Source organism: Bombus vosnesenskii, unplaced genomic scaffold (assembly GCF_011952255.1).
Source record: "Bombus vosnesenskii isolate JDL3184/JDL3185 unplaced genomic scaffold, Bvos_JDL3184-5_v1.1 scf7180000013430, whole genome shotgun sequence".
NCBI lineage: Eukaryota > Metazoa > Arthropoda > Insecta > Hymenoptera > Apidae > Bombus > Bombus vosnesenskii.
In genome coordinates this window covers 237,891-250,221 of record NW_022883045.1, presented here as the reverse complement: position 1 = coordinate 250,221, position 12,331 = coordinate 237,891, and the positions used below count along the sequence as shown (strand labels likewise).

The window sequence follows — 12,331 nt, the reverse complement described above, 5'->3', positions numbered from 1 at the left end:
TGGGATAAAGAGTTCGGTACAGCGCGTCCGAAATCAATTGACCGTTCAACGTCACTTCGCCTATTCCAAGAACGACTTATAGTTAAGACGAAGTGGGGGAAACTCCTTAACCTGCGAAGCTTAGTTTCGAACCACCGAATGATATGGTAGCATTTGTTCTTTTATGGCTTCGAACGGACACCTGATACTACATGTGACGCAACTAAAAAGATTTTAGTTGGTTGAAGCTACGTAAAGGGAATTTCACAACGAAGAATCGTGTCAACTGTGAATCGATTAAATCGAGGAAAGTTCAAGTATTTGAAAAGAAAGGAAAAATGAAAATAGAAATAAGGGGCGGAGTTGGCAAAAAATTTCAAATGAAAAATTGGTGTAAAATTTGCAAGGGGAAAGTTTGAAGTTGACCGATCCTTCAAAGTAAAAGGTGACGTTCGTTGCTTAAGAAAAGGAATTACTCCCGGAATATGAAACGTTTTGGCTGGGAACACGGTTTAAAATGGAACGATGTGGATTGTTGACAATCGAAGAAAAAAAAAGACAGGAAGAAGCAAGCAACTTTGACGCAAACAACTTTTTACTGAAATATCAAGGCGAAGAAGTAGTTCAAGATGAAAGCAAATGGAACACCGCGGCCCCGTGGTTTCATATGAAACTTCTCAAGCGTCCAACTTTCATCTGATCGATGCAAAAAAAAAAGAAAGAAGAAATATATCGTTTGAACGACCCGAATCATTAACTTGAAACGAGATCTCCTATCGTTTGTGTAAATAGGAGCACGTTTACGAGAATATTGCAAGCTAAGATAGTCGATCTGACGGCTACATGTTCTTCGAAAAGTACATTCGATGCCTACAAAAAACATTTGTACACCATTTTATTTATTGCGGCATTTTATATGCTCATTAATTAGCTCCAAACATATTACATTTACACGAAATGTAGGATCTGTTAACACATTGTTGGCCGTCAATTTTACTGAGAATTTTTGAACGTGCAAGTAAAACAATATAAATAAACTTTAATAAATTCTATTTGTTATTCAACTTTTAATATTCCTTTTTCCTATGATAAACAGTGTAACAATCACCTACGTGTAATGGTACACAACAACTTTTGCAAATATATTTAGTCTCTGAGTTTTCCTTTTGAACAGCATACTCTACACGCTCTAGTCTGATTTGTTTTTCTGCCAGTGACTATTTTTTAGTAAAGGAATCAGTGAAGGATGCATCATTATAATAAGGAGCTGTTTTAGAAATTCGAGAAATGTCAGGTGCAATGCTGCATTCTTTGGAATCCACAGTTGTCCATTTTCTAACTACTTCCAGTAGAAATTTGTTGTATCTTGTTTTATTTTCTGGCAGATAGATACAGTACATTTTACATGCATCGAACAAGGTGCAGTTTATCAGAAAAAATACTAATTTTCTGGACCACTTTAAAGTTTTTCGTAAAATACTGCAGAGCTAAAGTGTTTAGTAAAATACTGATACTACAGTATCATTTTCCAAGTCACCACAATTTGATTCACAATCACTCGGACAATCAGATAAAACATCCGCGTATAATTCATTGAAATATTCTTCATTGGTATGTCCCGTCATCGTTGACATTTTTTTACAACAAAGAACGCAACTTGACGGGTCTTACAAGCGAGAGACACGGTTTGAGGTATGCTGACCAACAATTGCACCGTATCATCTCCAACAGCGCGCTGAGAAAACGACGCCGATGCGAGAAAGAAACGCATTACGAGTTTACTCGTGGCAGGTCGGTAACGTTTGGCCATGAAAACACGAATTAACTCGTGACCAGTCAACAATGTGTTAAAAAAGAAATCTTACACTGTAAAATCAGAGTATTCTTCGACATAAAGATATTCCACTTTTCCAACGAAATAACTGGTTTATAGAAGCAAAAATATTCCATAGAACAGAATAGAATGGTTTAACGATCTGAGGTGATACTGGGTGTAGTGCGTTAAATAATCACTCGGTGTTTAGGTCAACAATATATATTTATTAACAACTGTCTTCGTTAGATCGCGTCGCGTATCGCTCCCGGTTTCGCCGCCCGGTTACAACTCGACTTTATCGCTTTCTAGTTCGAACCTAACTGTCGATCGGATTCGATTCTTTTCTTTCCGTCGTCCCTCAATATCCCCACCATTCACGCGTTTGTTAGGCGTTCGCGACCGTTGCCATGCACGCTTCCTTCTCGAACATTCGGCGGAAGGACCGTTGGGATATTGATGACTCATTAGGCACTTCGCTTCGGCGATACACATTGTTGCCAAGTACCGTCACAGATCGTTAAATTGCCAAATTTTCGATTGTCATTTTTGTCAGACCAAAAATACGTGGAATTTCGATGGAAATTGAGGCGAAGTGCAAGCGAAAGCTCTGGGTCGACAGAAATTCCCACGTTTTTGTCTCGAAAGCGTGATCAGCAAGGCATAGAGGTCTGCACACATAGGTTGAATCAAGGGAACATGAAAAAGCTCGCTCCTCTTAAGGGGCAATCCGGTTCGAATGCCGGTTGCCGATTGACAAAGGCAGTTTCCGCGGGAAACGCTGAACTCGGCGAAATTCCGACGTTGGGTCAAAACGACACCACCTGCAAACATGCAAACGTTGCCTACGAACGTTGCCTTTTTTCTTCCTTTTTTTCAAATCCTCCATGCAATCCTCGCATTTTCTCCGCCCTGAAGAAACTACTTCATTAGCGCTCTCCTCAACGTCCTTGAATTGACACCTGAATACTGTGAAACCAGTGTTGGTCAACATAACCATAATTAGAATAAGTAGAACTGCGCTTATGCAAACTTATGTCACCGCAATGTCCGATTTACCAGATACGTTTTTCAACTCGTATTATTCGACTTCAGGTCACGTGACGGTCACGCTTATGCGGATAAAAGTCTTTGCCTTAGTATTTACGAACTTCAGCTCAGCAAAATCCAGTTATATGAGAATTAACTCCAATTATACGAATGATAAATACGAATGATAAGCGAAAGAAGGAAGAATTGGCGAGCTCGTATTATCCGACTGATTCAGTTGTCCAACGTTTCTTATTTCGCAACTGCGTCGGATAGGTGCAGCTTCGCACTAATAACAACGATGACAATAATCGTATTCTCTTGGGTAGTATATTTTATTTTATTAAAGATATTTCTATTATTAACAAAGGATCGTCAGCGACCAGGTTTACGCCTCACTGCAAACCGAGCTGTTCTGACGATGTTTTTCGAAGAAGAACAATTTCCTCGAAACAGAGTATTTATTTTTTGCTGAGAAAAACCAGAAGTTTTATGAACATGGAATTATGACACCGCCTGAAAGATAGCCAAAGGTGATGGACGAAAACGGATAATACTATTGAAAATTGTAGATCTTTGAGGCCGAAATAATGTTATAGGAACACTAAATTTATACTGAGGATTAATATTAAAACAATGATATATTTATTTCATGAACAAAACGATATACACATGCACGCGTCTCAGCACTTTCTTCTATACCCGACTGTAAACCGACTCTTCGACGACCCTTAATCAACTGACTGTTTACATTCCTTTGTTTCGAGACGCTGCGCACACACACATACTTCCACACACTGATATATACATACAAGTATCTCCATTACGCCTTTAACCTAGTCCAGCACAGAAAATTATACATATCTCAACAAATACCTAATTGAATAAAGTTATATTTTTCAGCAAAAATTTTGAATCTTCCTTGTTATTTAAAATACGCAATCACTTAGTTGCCAAGCTAATAATTACAATTTGCAAACAAATAACATTACAGAATATAAATAATATGATATGATATAATATAATTGTATATAATTTATATTTTTTTATATTTTATAAATTATTTAATTATACATTATATACATTATAAATTATATAATTAAATAGCTTTAATAATGGTATTACGTGTGGTATTTTTCGAAACATGGTGTTACACATAGGCCAACATCGGAAATCTGGCGCTGGTATCGCGATTCGTTCCACAGTTCCCATCAGTCGATTATAATCGACAACATACTTCGGTTTTTTAATCATTTTTCACGTGCGATAATGACGTTTTGTGTGAACAAATTGTTCATTGTGGGAAAGGCATTACGTTTGCAATATAATGCATTATTAATTATGTTAAATTGTATTTTAGATTTTTATTTCATATGAATAACAAGGTGAGGTGTATATTTATATTTAATTATATTTATATAAATAAATAGCTCTGTTGAGTAGGTTAAATTAAAAAAAAAATATGAATATTATATGAGCAATAATGTTGTAGATAATGTAATTTTGTCATATAAAAATAAACCAAAATTAAAAAATTTAAAGTTCACAAATAAATTTTCATATACATATATATAAATGAAATTATTTATAAGTAGAATATATTTATGTTATATTGTATTTATTAGAGGTTTGTATTGTATAATACAATAGTATTTACTTTTAAAGGTTTTGAACAGATTTATTTATATTGTATATATATAGGTAAAAATATGTATTTAATAATAATGCATTACTAATTATATTAAATTGTATTTGAAATTCTTAAACGTTCTGCGAACGTTTGGCGAGCGAATTTTGATTTTCGTCCCGTGTCCTCGTTCAAATGCCGCGCTATGCGACGCTGCTATTTTTCCGGATCGCGCATCGCGTTGGTCGAAGTCACCTCCCAGTGGAGAACGAAGGGATCGCAGGTCCAGACCCCCGGTAAATTGGCAGCTACCTACGTATCTCCATATATTATGTGTACACTTCAAAAATTGAACCGCGCTATTGACTGTGCGGACCGTGTGAAGCCGCTTCCGCCTCCGGGAACACAGGATCGAACCGAAATGGACCGGAAAAAAGAGAGGAAAAATACGTCGTTGGAAATTTCCCTCCTGGCTAGACTGCGAGATATTGTGACATTTTTTATCACATACACGTACACTCTGACATTTTGACATTTTCACGTTGACGATCCGTGGGTTGGCAACTAAGTGATTGCGGATTTTGTCAATACCACCTAATGACAAAACCCGCAATCACTTAGTTGGCAACACAATGAATAGCGTCAATTATGGTAATACAGTTGAAGATGTTTTTTGAGGGAAGAGCGCGTCGGTAAGGAAGAAAAGTCGTTTGACGAAAAATATGGCCGAACAAATAATATTGCATTTGTGATTAAGTAGCGGAAGGCCGTTTATCTCACTTTTTCAGGCTGCTTACGTGGTGATACATTTATCTCTGGTAGTTACAACATGTTACGTGTTTTTATTAGAAGACTGAGAGATTGATAGAAGTAATTATCGTGGAGGAAGTCTAAGATTGCTGTCATAGTTCATCGCTGAAATTCATTTCGACTAAATGTCATAACAACGCATTCGTCTATGACTAACGTGGCACACTACTAAACCACGGATATCACCAATGATAAACATTTATAACCATCAAGGTGTATAGCGTATTATTTGTTATTTTCGCGAAAAAAGTAAATAACCTGTGACATACGTTTACACAGTTCCACTATAAAGTTTCAATATACCGCGGCTCGCGAAAATATTCCACTATTTATGCAAGCTCTGCGTTGCATGAAACATTTAGAAAAATTTCATCGTTGCTATAACGACACAGCACTGTCACGATTATATTGGTGAAGCTTGAAACGAATTTGAGAAGTGGAGTTGATTGATTTATTAGATTAGGAATTAAATGATTGCGGATTTTGTCAATAGGTGGTGTTGGCAAAATCCGCAATCGCTTAGTTGCCAACTCAACAGCTTCTGAGAGGCTCGTATCTCCTTCTCTTCGCAATGATTAATTATTTTTTATATCCAAAGTATCGAAAGCTTCTTGATTTACAAGCATCTGATCTGACTGAAACAATGAGCGCTCGGAACAATCAACATCCGTTACCAGCCGTTTCATATGGCGCGTTATTCGATTGCTACGTCAGTAGGAAGTTAGTGCAGCGAATATGGCAGCCGTCGATATTCGACCAGCATACATGCGGTTAATTATCATCAAGATCGCGCCAGTTACCAAAATCGTTCCGTGTGCTTGCATTACACGCAGTCCCTTTTATTCGGACTGCGTAAAAATTGAAAGAAACTAGGAAGGTCGTTTACACGATGAAACAATTTTCACCGGCCACGTTCCATTTATCGTGCCTTTGCACAGAATATTTCTGTGAAACATGATCCTCAGATAAGTGGAACGAGTCGTACCTCTTTTCTGATTTGCAATTAGAAGAAGAAAGATAGTATTAGAGGAACAAGATTAGATGTGTTTCTTTTTTACGTTTCGACGATGCTTGTACATTTTATATTTTTTTAATTCATGGATTTGGAATTTTACGATCCAATTTTTGTTAGTAGTTAGTTCTAGTCTAGTAGTAGACCATATTGTTGAGAGGTTATTATTGAGATATGTGTAATTTTGTGTGCTACACTAGGTTAACGTAGTAGTGACACACATATATGAGTATATGAGTGTGTGCGGTATGTGCGTGCACAGCGCCTCGTAAAAGAAATGAATACAACGGTTCCGTTGGTAGTGTGGTATAGAAGATGGCGAGATAAATAGAGTGCTGAGACGCGTGCAAATGTGTATCCACGAATATCTTGTAAATCACATATTAAATAAATCTGAAACTATTTTGATATAAATTCTAAAGGTAATTGTAAGTGTTGCTATACATTTATTTCGCCGATTAAGACAATTCTCAACATTTATATTGCTTCCATGGTATTTCATTATATTTTGTAATGCGTGTTACGTGTGATACGAATGATTGTAAAATTAAATATTTCAAAATTTCATCATATCTCTTCTTTTTATCCAATGCTTCGTATTATACGAATTAAAACGAGATATTTCAAAATTAAGCAGCCAAAATCTTACAGAATACGTAAGAACATTTGAACAAGAAAACAGCGTAATAAACACAAATTGACTTATTAATAAATTTATTCAGCAGCATTTTTCTTTCAGAATTATCGTTAAAAAGAAAGTTGACAAAAATTAATTGTTGCAAAGAAATCGATATATTTCTTCAAATAATTGCCAATTCTCAAACTAAATAATAATATTAATAATAAAGTATTATCAAATATTCTTAAATTCATTTGTGAAACGAAACAATTTTATTCAGTAGCTGGTAAAACTTTTGCATGCTACTGTATTAGATAGATATCCCTGTCCAGGAAGTTCTTGAAGCGAATAAGGAACGCCTATCACGCGACATCAGCGTCGTCGAACTCGGATATTGAATAAGGAAGCTGGCGTGATTCGTAATGCCGTTCCCCGTTGAACGTGTCGCGAATAACGCACACATGAAATAGCAACACACGCTCGTATACGGCGTTGTAAATACGAGCGAAGGCGGATGTAACGGTGGATATCTTTGCCAGACATCTGAAAAACTGAGAACGGAGCGAACAGACTTGCGGAATATTCAGAACTTCATCTCGTTCGTCGTTCATGAAATATCAAATCGAAAGGAATCCTTTTTATTTCATAAAGCTCTAGAGAAGCTCTAAATTTTGATAATCGTGAAGAAAAAAAGGGGTATATTCTAATTGAAATCGAAACATTCCTCTGAAATTCTTTATTCCTTTAAATAATTCTTTAATTTAAAGAATTAATTAATCTAAATAATTCTTCAATTAATTAAAAAATTCTTTAATTTTTATTTCTAAAATGGGTAAAAAGATTGCACGATTAATTACTAGGATTTTCACTAGTATTTGTTTAAATATACCAGAGAAACGAAACGTTTGCAATTCGACGAAACACAGTGCAATTCTAGGGACAAGCTTCCTTCGAGCTTGCAATTTACATTTTACGTTATTAAACGTTTTTCATTAACATCATTCGATTATTCAGCAGAAGAGAACGTTCGATGAAAACGACAAATGCATACCTCGAACAACGTACTTTTCTACGTTCACATTTTCTAATATCGTAATTTTACGAAACGCGTAAAATCCATATCTGTGCCACTTGTGCCAGCTAATTATAGCTATAGACAGAAACATATACATTTACATTTTCTGACAGGTTTCACACGTTACATAATTCCGCGTAACATGCTCGATAACTAGCCAATAGCAATTGTTCATTTCTTTTCGATTTAAATCGCACCAGAGAGAATACGAGAACTACGCCAATGTATTTAACAACGACTATGGAATCTCGCACGAAAGCAAAAGACCGACTCATAATTGTAGATCGTGCAGCCAGCAGTAATGAAATTATCCACGTTAATGGGTGGTGGGTTACGACTGACCCAGGGACAGGTTCGTAATTGTTCTCGTGAATTAGCTAGTATTTACGTTCGAATAAAAATGCCAGTCCTTCTAATTTCACTATTATTTCGCTTTCACAGATCCACTAAAATACCTACGACGTATTCTTGTCACCTGTTCCAGCATTTTAAATAAACAATTTTTCAACATTTTTTCTCAGCATTAAAAACCATAATATACTGAGATGATAGCTGTTGAGAAGCTATAGCGATCAATCGCATACATTGAAAAGCAGAGAAAGATAATAGCGTGGCAAACAGTATCTTTTAAATTTAATTTGCTGTATTTACAGATTTCCTTGGAAAGCGTAATAGAACTGCCTGAAAAACCGTATCTTTTTACAATATTCTTCTTTTAACCCTTTGCACTGCGAATTTTATTTCTATTTCATTACCAGCAGCTGTTAACGCTTTTATGTGTTCTATTTGAAATCTACTTTAACCAAAGAGTAAGACAATTTAAATAAATAAAAGAAGAAAGAAATTCACTTAAATACCAATTTTATTCGCACTATTGTTGTATTTTCTAGTTTTTAAGTTATGATATATTTTGAAACAATCACAAAAAAAAGTGGAACATGAAAGAATGTCGAGTGGAACTCGACAAAGGAGCTGCTGAGATAAAAACTGATGTCAAGTCACACTCCACATAGCAGTGTAAAAGGTTAAACAGCTTTCAAAGATCTAAAACTAAAATCCATGAACTCTAGACATTTCACAAACACACAACGCTACGCGAACAGGCACAGTACTACTCTTTCCCTTCAAACATCTGCGAAAAAACCATAAATCACTTTTCAATTTCAAATTCAATCGAAACAACCTAACCTAACCACAAGCACAGTCTACTAACGCGCACGCACGCGTTACAAAAGTAACATTTCACCGAAGCACATCCTCGAACCACACGAGAACACATTCTCTCGCTTCCTATTTGCTTGGATGCGAAAGAGGAAGTTGGAAAGGAGATATGACACCAGGCGAAGAGCCTTCATCCGTTCGGTTAATAAATAAACAGACGGCGGGGCAAAAAGAATGCGCGATCAAAGGGGATCGAACGTCTGCACCGGAAGCAGAGATACTGGCGGAGCTTCCGTGCTGATTCCTCAAACGGATATTACCTCGGTCTCTCTCGATCAATGGCACGTTGACGACGAGACGATCGGTTGGAATGAGAAAAGGATAGGGAGAAACGAGATAAAAGAGACAGAAGGGAGGAGAAGCAGAGTGAAAGGAGAACGCGACTGGCTGTTGGCTTGAAATCACATCCGACCAGAGAAGGAAACAAAGGGAATAAATTTGGTTATGTTCGGGATAAATGTTACCGAAACGCGCACGGCCAAGATAAAATTCTGTAAACGAGTTCATTTAACTTTTGAATGAATCTGGCTGGGTGATGATACGCGTGCAGGGTTAAAGTGGAACAGATTAGAGGAAATTAGAGGATCGAGAAGGAAAGAGGGAAATTATACGAGGAGAATGAAGGATCACGTGATCAATGTACAAAGGACGCCCTCTTCCGGGGATATTAAATTTCAACATGAGAAGGTGAATACGTGAATTTTTAGTAGCTTTCCTGAAAACTGCATTAGATTAAAATATGTTACGCCATAACGTTTAACTCTTAATACTATATTTATTAATACTAATAGAAACGTTAACTCTCGAGGAAATTTTGGGTTGACAAATATTGTCGTGTCATCCGACTTTGACAAGTTTTGCTAATATTGGGTTGGCAACTAAGTGATTGCGTATTTTGTCACTAGGTGGCATTGACAAAAACCGCAATCACTTACTTGCCAACCAAATACTTCACAAATTGGTCGGTGACTTTGATTTTTCCGAACTTCAATATGTTGGAAAAGGCTAGTTAAAAAGATATAACGTCATTGAAGGGATGTTGTAAACAATTCTAAGTACTTTTAATTTCATACTTAATCTAAAATTCACGTAGAATGTTGTTATATTTATACAGAAATTCGTACAAAGCATTAGCCAAATTTACAGTGTCGCCATTGTTTGTGCGCGTGTGTTATAAACGAAAATTTTACAATGAAATTATACGCCAGAAAAGATTCTTTGTTATTTTTGAAAATTATTTCGAGATCGTATAATTTTGCATCTTAATGTCAGCTGCAACACGCAAGGAAAAGACATCAACGACCTTCGAAGAGACTCAGGAAAATGATATAAGAAACATATTCTTTAAAAGCTACTCGTCCTTCGATATCACTCAAATTACACACAAAATACTATACTTTCTGTAATCAACCGAAGAAGACATATTGGGTTGGTAACTAAGTGGTTGTTGATTTTGTCATTAGGTGGCACTGACAAATTCCACAATCACTTAGTTGCCAACCCAATATAACCCAGACCCAATATAACCTATACACAAGAAATAGAAATAATTTGCGCGAAATCGAAGAAAATCGAGATGGAAATCGCCGCAGGATAACTAACAGCGATGAGGTACGTCTGAACAGATGACAAGCACGTTCCATCATCAAGAACAATGATGCAACTGAGCCAATTTGCGGTAACGTTGTTGCCCAACTACGATGAAGCAAACGTTCGTACACAATAGTCGCAAGATCAATGAATTCACTTAGCAGCTGATGATTACTGATAGTACGGATAACCTTCAAATCATGACGGGCTGTTACTTCATCGCAGAGCAATCGAAAAACAAGCAACTATAGCACCTACAGATGCTATACGTAAACCTGATGACCGAATGTTATAAAAATCGCAAAAAGTGAGATCCGCAATTCACCACTTCAAATAATTCAGCAAACGGTTATTATTGCGCTTCACAGTTGGATATCTACACCAGCGACAATTTTCGAGTTGCCAACCAAATAGTTTTTGGTCTGTCGTCAAAGGAGCGCAATACCACTTACTCTGGCGATTAATTTTAAACACAACATCCATTCTGAATCTGACACGTATATCAGATTACATCTCAGTTACATCTCAGTTACATCTCAGATTATAGTAATTTCTTCGTTTCAATTTCTACCAAAATCTCCCTAGCCCAGACGAATCGCCATGAGAAGCTAGAAAATTTCTAGGGGAAACTGGGTCAAATCAACAATGGCCTCGTTTCGTTCGTCGATTCCTTCCATATCGATACGAAAACTCCATTCGACGTTTCCTAACACCCAGTGAAGACGTTTCACGGTCGAATTTACAATCAGCAGATTGCTACGTAGAACGGCGCGTGTCCAATTTTGGCGAAATCTTTGCTCGTTGGTAAAAGAAGGTAGCCAGATGACCGGCTATGTAATTTGCTATCTACGAGGATCATGAGCGATTTAAATTTAAAGAGTTCTGACAATGAGAATGTTTCTGCGGAGACTTGAGAATGCGGGTCCCGCAGTGGTTTCGTAATTTTCATCTGATTTCCACTATCTTCTCGCTGTTTCAGCATTGGTCTATGATCAGTCGTCGTGGATTCTGGTTCACGTTCACTGAGATAGAGGTTCCACATTTCTCGATTTAATAAACCTATCGTAGCTACAGCTATAGGTGCACTATTATATTTACTATAACATTTACGTATCTACTAATTAATTAGATGCAAGTGCATTAAATTTCGCATCATCTGACGATACACAATTTGATACTACAGAGGTGAAACGGAGGAAAATGCTTCATTGCGGAATAAAGACAAAGAAGACACAAGTACGAAGGATCAATATTATGCACAATCGAAATACCAGCCATTTTTAAATGAAACAATTCCATCTAAGAGCGGGAATCAACGATAACGTAACGATAACTTCAACACTGAAAGAGCAACACGGAATTTCCCAATCGCTGCGCATCTACCAAACATCATCTGAAACTGAAACCAGGCAAACGATCGACAATTAACTCCGCGTCATCTCCATCGACTTGGTCTTGTTATTCTACAAAAGCATCCTCCCATTCACCACACACCTCCAAGTACATCTTGTACATCTTACACAGCCATAGCTCCGTTTACCAAGAAACTAGCCATT

The 12,331-nt window shown here is 36.8% G+C and overlaps 1 protein-coding gene across 1 annotated transcript in view; it reads right to left on the bottom strand.

The window, feature by feature from the left end:
* Positions 1–12,331, bottom strand: part of LOC117238002 (tyrosine-protein kinase Btk29A-like) — a 220,140-nt gene that overhangs the window by 38,587 nt on the left and 169,222 nt on the right. The window lies entirely within an intron of this gene.